Source organism: Cebus imitator, unplaced genomic scaffold (genome assembly GCF_001604975.1).
Source record: "Cebus imitator isolate Cc_AM_T3 unplaced genomic scaffold, Cebus_imitator-1.0 Scaffold141, whole genome shotgun sequence".
NCBI classification, from domain to species: Eukaryota; Metazoa; Chordata; class Mammalia; order Primates; family Cebidae; genus Cebus; species Cebus imitator.
In genome coordinates this window covers 1090220-1099863 of record NW_016107456.1, presented here as the reverse complement: position 1 = coordinate 1099863, position 9644 = coordinate 1090220, and positions in this window count along the sequence as shown.

Below are 9644 nucleotides of genomic sequence, written 5' to 3'. Positions count from 1 at the left end.
CTTGCCTGATTGCTCTGGCTAGAACTTCTAATACTATATTGAATAGCAGTGGTGAGAGAGGGGCTCAGCTTTCAAACCCACGAAACGCAGATCAAGGTGACCTTTGTAAGTCATCTTGTGAGAACTTTGCGGGTCATCTCTGTATTTAGGGTTAAGGAATTAGCAGCTTTATGGTCATCCACATTTGGAGAGAATGTTGGGACTCAGCATAGCAACAATACTCCAAAGTAAATCCCTCCATCTTCATTCTCTCAAACTTACTGATATGCCCAGCTACCTTCAAAATGTGCACCTCTGTAGGCTCAGAATTCACTTGGCGAACTGACATTTATTGTCAATTGGGGCCTGAGTCTAAATATCTTAAGATACCATTTGTGATTACTAGAAGAATTCATATCACAATTTTCTCATGAATCAAAATTTTATCATATTTGAAAAGATGAAAGAATGAAACCATATTGATACCATTGTCCTCATGCATCATTCTAATGATTAAAAACTATAAACAGTATATGAGAAGCTCTGAGACTATGAGAAACTTATTCACATCTTAGGCTATGTTTGTGTCCAGATAATGACAATGTAGTATTGCAGATGAAAGGAGAAATTCTGTTGTAATTTCCAGTGAGTATTTTATGCACATATGTATGTATAAATAATATATATATGTAATTTCCAGTATTTTATGCACATATATATGTATTATATATACATATATGTATATGTACACACATATATATACAGTAAATGCATATATACACATATATAATACATATATACATATATGTGCATAAAATACTGGAAATCACAAATGCATATATATGTATATATATGTGTATACATATATGCATATACATATACATGAGTATGTGTACAAAATACTCATATGCACATATAAGTATATGTGTATATATATGCACATATCCATATACGTGCATAAAATATATATGTGTGCATACATATATGTGTATGTATATGAGTGTGTATAGGTAGTGTTTTTCTTTGTTAAATGATTTATTATGGTGCAATTTATTTTAAACAGTAATATTTTGGCAATGCAAAGCTATCTAGCAATATTGCTCAGACAGTACAAAGCTAGTTTTATTCATATTTATCCTGCTGATCTGGAAGATAAAATTGATCCTTCCCTGCAAGGTCTGCACTAGCTGGAATGAGGCATTTTGTTTGTGGGACCTATGATCTTCTTTACAGAGAAAAGCAATTCATAAAGTTAGAAAAGGGCACCATATAAAATCCAACTCACATTCTATAGAAATAATGTGAGGACGGCTCAGAGTGATGAGAAAGACTCAATAATGCCAACAATCAAATCAAAAGCAGCAAGAAAAGAAAACCCTATTCTTCATAGTTTATTCTTGAGAATATGACATGGAAAATGTATAAGAAAATATAATGTATCTTAAAGGAGAATGTTATTTATGTATTTTTTTCCAAAGGGCCATGTTCCTAACTTTTTCCTGCACTGCATTTGTATATTGTTAGTATCTTTTTTAAACTTGGATTTTTCTTAATTCTAGTCTACTTTGCATTAAGTGCCCTGGGTCAAGGCATGCAAATATGCTATTGTGATCTTGTATTTTGGTTTTGTCTTTTTTTAAATTCCATGTAACACAGATGATTATGATTATGAGAAAATGTTTTAGATTTGCATGTATGTTCAAAAATTTTATTTTTGTTGTTCACTCCTCTTCCATCTCAGCTTCCTTATATGATCATTTTCCTTTTTCCTGAAGTATGTTTTTATAGGTTTCTTCAGTGAAATTGTATTTGCCGTGTTGATAAATTAGTTTTTATTTTTCTGAAAGTGTATTCATAATCCTTTAGTCTTGAATACTTGCTTTGATGGATTAAAAAAAAAATTACTTGATCCTAATTTGCAGACATCAGGAGCTTAATTTGGAGAGACTTTCTTGTGGAGAAAATTTGTCTCCTGCTTCATCTGAAGACCATGAATTCCTAACAATGTTGTATCACTTTGGCTTCCTTTGAGAGGTCTAGTTAGTGTGAGAACCTGGGAGACAGCTCTCTACCAGAGATATAAACAACATTATTAGTGGCATCTTCCATTTTAAGAAGATAATTACAATGAGTATTCACAAAAGAATATATTCAAGTTTCATTTGATCTGAGATTTGAGGGTGTACCTAAAGGTATTCATGACATACTGTGAAAAATTTTCTAAATTGTAAGTAATTTAAAAATAATAATGTTAGCATACTAAAAATAAATCTAATAATTGTATTAAAGTTTGTAAAGATTGTAACAACCTTTTTTCCCTGCTTTCTTTGTACAAGGCTTACGTGGTAGACTTGCTAAGTGGTGAAATGAGATATTCAAGTTTAATGCTTAAAGCTCAATGGGTTAATGACTACTATAACAGATAATACTCTTCAGGTTGTTGTTTGGTAATATATGGAATGACTAAGTTGATGTAAATAATGCACAATGGTCTAACGTTCAGTTGAAGAAGCAAGGGTGAAATTGAGATTTAACACAGAAACTACAGGTTTAATATTTAGCATCACTTTACCACTCAAAATTTAGTTTTCAGATCATAAATTTTATATCTATTTTGTTCTAATTTTAATTACTGCCTCCAGATTTCTTATGTAAATAAATTCTTATAGCTGGTTAGATAATGTGCCTCTCATTATTATTGTTTGTAAAAAAAAAAAATCAGTTAGAATGACATCATTACCAAACTGGATCTTATAGATGGATCCACTAGATCTGAGTAGTTGTTCAGAGCTCCAGGGGTCTGTCTGTTAGGACAGGTGGCCTAGAGGAGAACACCCTGCCATGTGGATGTTGCACATTCTGTAACCAATTCTTGCTCAGACTACATGATACTTAAGACTCATCAAGCCAAACTTGAGAGCAAGTGGTTTATTCTTGCAAGATTTCTAGTGATCCCAGAACCTTTGTGAAGAGAAATTCATATTTGTTTACAAAGCTATTATAATATGTATGAAACACTAAGATGCAATTTTAAATTAATATCTGTAAGCATATTTTTGTCCTGGTATTAGATTAAAAAATATAATTCCAGAAAGTAAAGCTTATAAATAATACATAGTCATATAAACATTTTTTAAAAAAATTTAATTCTATTCCTTATAGCTGTCCTGGTCAGAATTGTTAAAATATAAATGTAATAAAAGCCCTAGCACCATCTTATATCTTATAAAGAAAGAAAAATTACTTTTAGCTTTTACAGTGAAACCTACCAAAATGATTCAGTTTGACAGTATTTTTCAATAACAATGTTACCATATATTGCCCATTAAAAAGGAAACTAACAAAATTTCTTTCTTAAAATATTGGTAACTTCATTGATACACAGAAAGGTAGGTAGGTCTTGATTCTCCAACTTAACCAATTATTTGAAACTTTGGAAAACAGTTTTTTGTTTTGCTTTGAGAGATGTGTAAGTTCACCAACATAGAGAAATTCTTCAGTTTTCAATCATTTTAGTGCTTTGTAGTAGTAAATAGGCATACATCAGAGCACGTGCATAATAATAGCCTACACTATAGAATAGATACTTTGGCCGGGCATGGTGGCTCACACCTGTAAGCCCAGTACTTTGGGAGCCCAAGGTGGGCAGATCACCTGAGTTTAGGAGTTCAAGACCAGTCTGGCCAACATGATAAAACTGCATCTCTACTGAAAATATAAAAATTAGCCAGGCCTGGTGGTGGGTGCCTGTACTCCCAGCTGCTCCAGAGGCTGAGGCAGAATTGCTTGAACCTAGGCAGCAGAGGTTGCAGTGGGCCAAGATAGCACCATTTTACTTCAGGCTGGGCAACAGAGTGAGATTTTATATCAAAAAAAACACAAAAAAGAATAGATGTTTCAAAATGTTTTAAAGGATTATTTACTATCCATAGTCTGGCTTCTTACATTCATTTTCTTATTTTACCCCTTTGAAATTCATCAACTGTCATGCACTATTTTCAGATGAAAATAATCAGTGATTACTGAAAATGGAATTTAAAATTCTGTGAATTAGATGGGAAACAAAAACGTGCCTCCATTTTTTCCAGATTCCATTAGACCGTGAAATTTGTGATGTCGTAGATTTTCTCTATTTTGTTTCTCTAGCACCTACAAGAGTGACCAACACAGTGAACACTACATTTCTGCTTACTGCATGCATGAATGAATAAATGTATAAAGACTATTGCACGTGGCCATTGCTCACTTATCATTCAGCTCAAAACCATGACTCTTTGTGTCATATTATTTTATCTCCTCTCTTATTCTATTCCAACTCCTGGCTTTTAGACAGGTGATTTTATTTTAAAAATGCAAACCATTCTTTAAAAATGCCACTCAAAGCCGATAAAGAATTAACCCCTTTAAGGTATATACTTGTATATATTGAGACTTTCAAGCACAGTCAGACTTTAAAGCCACCGAATGAAAGAGCTCTAATATGTGTCCTATTATCACAGAGGCTGAGTACTACACTTTTACTTTTAATATTTTTATATTGTCTCTCTTCCCTGCTCTTCTAAATAGAAGGGGGGAAAAACAGTACAGTCTTTGTGGCTATACAGTCTTTATGTTGAATTTTCTCTGAGAAAGTTTTAACAATTATGAATAGAAAGAGTAAGAACCCAAAGAGCATGGCCTGAGTCATTCCTTGCTTGTCTTTATGTGGGGAAGTTGAGCCTCATCCTTGATCAGTTCTGTTGTCAGCATGGGAAACTGACAGCATAGTCCCTTCCAAATAATAACCATAATTTTCTCCCTTCTATTTTATTTTCTAATTTTTCATCTTATAACGAGCAGTTACAAAAACTTACGGGTCCAAATGTTTCACCAAGTCAATTAACTTACTTCCTAACATTTTTGAATAGCTCATTTGAAGCCAGTTAAGATTGTGACTCTAAAAATACCAAATATAAAGTTTTGCTAAGATAAGTCATCAAGCTGAATAAATACACAAATATGACCTTTGGTATGGATGTGCATATAAGCAGTGGGCTAAATACATGCTTATATTTAAAGGTAAAGAATTCTGTAATCCATGTAGAAATCTACATCCAGAAAGACACACATAGTCTGGCCATAGCTACAGGGAGGGTGCATGTTTCTTTTACATGTGAATCAGAAAACCTGATTTTATTATGCTCTGTGTTATTCATCAAGGTAGTCAGGGCAAGCCTATTGGGATATTGTGCATTCCTTGCAGAGAAAGTAAAAACAGGCTGTTGAATTTTTTCTTCTTAGGAGAGAAAACAATGAGGTCAGCTAGAATGACAGATTGTCATCACTGGGGCAAGAGAAAGGGGTTGAACAAGTCAGTGTATGTTTTCTAGAGCCTAGAGAATGTGTCTGATTCTCTGAAGTGTGTTTTTTTCTAGATGTCAGATGAGAATGCAATACTAATGTGGGCAGAGGTAATTATTATTGTCATAAGCATTTATCTTACATGCTATACATTATGATATATGCTCTAAAATATAATATTGGTTTAATTCTCACAACAAACTTGTGGGTTTGGTATTACTAGCAATAGTTAACATATCTGAAAAAGTTGGAAGAGATGTAATAACTCGTTTCCATGGAATCAGCATTGATATATTAAAAGAGACTAGTTCTTTTAAACAAAGGGAAACTGAGACTAAATAAAACTTTAAATAAAAAAGTGCAAAAATGCTATTGGTATTGGAGATACATTTTAAAAAATTTGCTATGTATTACAATTAAAAATATCTTAATGAAGTATTTTGAATATAGTTTCCTAAGTCTATTAATGTTTGCCAGGGCATGAGTGACTAAAATACAAACAAACTGGCTTCTAAACATATTCTCCTTCACCGTTTCATCAATGCCAAACATATTCATTAATGGTTTAGAAAAATACGCCCTGCTATGGTTTATTGCCAAATAGCAATGATGTAAATTACATCTCCAACACTGACATGCCACTGCATTATTAACAGGGCCACGGAGGCCACTGAAACTACGCCGTATGCACATTTACAGTAGAGGACATATTGAATGTTAAGCTTTAGTATTTTAGTATATTTAATTTGGCACACTTGGTGCTGTTCTTTGTGAATGTTAATCTTTTCAACCAATACAGCAGCATCTCAGTATTTTCATTTGCAGAGTCTAATAGGCTTATATCCTGAAACAATAAACTTATAATAGCTTGTCTGTTGCTTGGTGGAGATATGCGTATTCAGCATGAACAAGGTGTTGCATGCCCTATTTTTGCTCAAGGTTCTTTACATGTGCCCTTCCTTTCCTGTCAGGGACACAAGCCACATTTATAAGTTTTTGCTGCATAGTTTGGAAATTTTCCATTGTAGTACAATTCACTTTCCTTTTCCATTATTGATATAGTGAGTAACTAAGAACATTTATATTTGTAATGTGAAGTGAGCTCTGGACTGGTTTTTAATATTGCATTGAGACTGAATTCTTTTTTTAGAGACAAAAGTAAGATTTGAAAAAGGTGCATGCTTGTAGTATAAAATAGAAATGTACATAAAAGATCTTAATACAGATTACTTCTTCCTACCAATGGTAATATTTAACTTAGTATTCATCAGCGGTAAGGTATGAATCTATTCTATCTATCTACTTTCTTTTCTGACTAATTTCACTTCTGCAATACAGTAGATATATTAATGAGAACCAAAAATGAAACAAAACATTTATAGGACACTTGATAAGAGATTTCACTTCCAAATATTCTAAAATGGTATTATCATCCCAAGACAGCACATATTCTGCTTAGAACTCTTACTTCTTGTTATTATGTTATATTAAAACAATCAAGGTATAAATTTCTAGATAGAAGGGCGTTACTCTAAAATCTCTTTCAAATTATTGCAACCTTAGTTGTACACTCTTATCAGATGACCCCAGTGATTGTGCGGCTTCATTGCATTTTACTTCTAATATTTTTTGTTCTATGCACAAGACTGAAAAAGATTAAATTTGATTTGTGACAGTCACTACTTCTTATCTTCAAATAACTATTTGCAGATTAAACAAAGCATGATTCTAGAGATAAGCATTATTGAGTCTTTTTAGAAAGACTTTTATAAAATTAACCATTTTTTTTTTTTTTTTACCATCAAACCTATGTTTTAGGAAATAGAATGCCTGTTATATATATATTTCAAATGAAGCATGAATTTAGAATGTATTTCTCTTTCTGCAGGTCAAACTCATCACTTTAAAGCTTTTCAAATCAAGTGTGTTGACACCATACACTTAATTGAATTTCTTGAAGATTTTATAGTTATTATCTAAAATACTGTGCTGGTCATCTATTATTCTTTAGATTATTTTGTCAGATTGTATTTCAGTTTTAGTTATTGTTTAGGTTTCTGTTTTGCAAATTAATACAATATTGGGGATTACATATATTTTTAAAACACATGCAGATAAACACACACATTATCCCAATACTATTAAATCTAGAACTTACTCACCAGTATAAGTTTTTCCTCTACCTCCGGAACCTTGAGCATAATAGCTTTGTTCATTAGATTGTACTATTATTAACTACAGATAATTAAATGTTGCTTTAGAAATTGCTGTAATAAAGTGATTTAGGCTTACCAATTTAAATCATACAAGCCTTATTAAAATAGTAGTAAAATTTCATTTATCTCTTAAACAACTTTAGGGACTTTTTTGGAAAACAGTAATGTATTTAGTATGCCCCCCATAAAAAGGTTTCTGATTTTTTTTTCTTAGCAGTCTAAAATTGGCATATTCTATATATTAATTTCAAAACGGGTTATCTACTGTTTCATGTTAAATAGAAGATGACATATTTCAGCTATTTTGTAGTGGAGAATAAAGTATGGAAATTTATCAGCCTGGCTATTCTATTGTGACCTTTTTTCTAAGTTGAAATGCTTCCAGTGAAGTATTTGGTACTACACATTCACAAAAGAACAATTTTTACAGGAATGAATCCATATATATGTACGCATGAATATGTGTGTGCATATATATGTAATTTCTTTGGTGATTTTTTAAAAAATATTTTTTACTTGTGTAGAAATGAGGTCCAGCCTAGTCTCAAACTTCTGGTCTCAAGTAATCCTCCTACCTTGGCCCCCCTAAAGTGCTGACATTACAGGTATGAGCCACTGCACCAGCCAATGTTTTGAACACTTTTGAACATGCCTCAGGTTTCTAAGAGGGATTCATGTTAGTCATGACCCTGCAAAGAAACAGAGTGACTTGAGGACAAAGATGGTAGACAGTGTTTGTGTTAAGGAGTTTTGCCTCTCTGAAGTGCAAGTTTCTCATGAAACATATGAATAATTTTACTTTATAGGATTGATGTGTTAAATTTAAAATCTGTGAAATACCATTCAGCATTCATGTCACATGGCAGATGCTCAATGAATGGTAACTTTCATTAATGTTACTAATAAGAAAGTAGTTGTTAAATATACAGCCTTTATAGTCAAATTATTTCTCTACAACTTCTTAGCTATTCTTTTTAAGTCAATTAACTTCTGGAATTATAAAATAGAGATAGAACTTGCCTCCCAGTTATTAATATATGTAGCATAAAGTGCATAATAAAACTAGGAAAAATGTTGCTCCTATTTTCTTCTCTCATAGAGGATGTGATATTTAGATGTTGAAGGTTAACCAAGTAATTAGTAGTGTTTTGTGCAGAACTAGGTTGGAGGGCAGTCTGGAAAGACAACTAAGAAATACATAAATGCTATAAAAGTTACCAGAAATATTACAAATATTATTCATGCTAGTAATAATGTATTTTAGAACTGAAGGAGCTGCACAACTTAGCCAAAATGTAACAAGAGGAGTTGAGGGAATATGGAATGAACTGGATTCTGAGAATGCTTGGTCATGATGGGTGGGGATCAAGTCAGAAGTCAAGAAAGTTACTGGTATGGAAGCGCCCACCTGTTACACAAGAGTTCCATCTTACCATGCATCTGGAGTGCTCTATCTCTCTCTCTCTCTTTTTTTTTTTTTTTGAGATGGAGTCTCACTTTGTCACCCAGGCTGGGGTGCAATGGCCTGGTCTTGGCTCACTGCAACTTCCGTCTTCTGGATTCAAGAGATTCTCCCGCCTCAGCCTCCCAGGTAGCTGGGACTACAGCATGTGCCACCACACTCAGCTAATTTTTGTATTTTTAGTAGAGATGGGTTTTCACTATCTTGGCCAGGCTGGTCTCTAACTCCTAACATTATGATCTGCCCACCTCAGCCTCCCAAAGTGCTGGGATTACAGATGTGAACCACTGCGCCTGGCCTGTGATGGCTCTTAAAGCTGACAGAGAGCCAATTATGAGTGAGGGAGCAATGTTATTGTATGGCAGGGGGTTGAATAAGGGATCCAGAGTGCGGGCTGCAATGGATGCTGTGGTACATCGCCCAAATCCCCCTTTAAGATTGAAGCACTCGTTCCCCAATTGCTGGGAGTGTTGCTGGCTAATTACTGTAAGCTAGGTCCACCACCTTGGAGTTGAAATTACCCACTGAAGAATAGAGTGGCTTCATCAAGGTGTGTGGAAAGCAGCCTCTCTACCCAATGTCTGTTTGATGTGGATGGTATAAAGGTATCTGCTTCTGTCTGCAAAGTGGGTCAGCTCTGAAGAGAC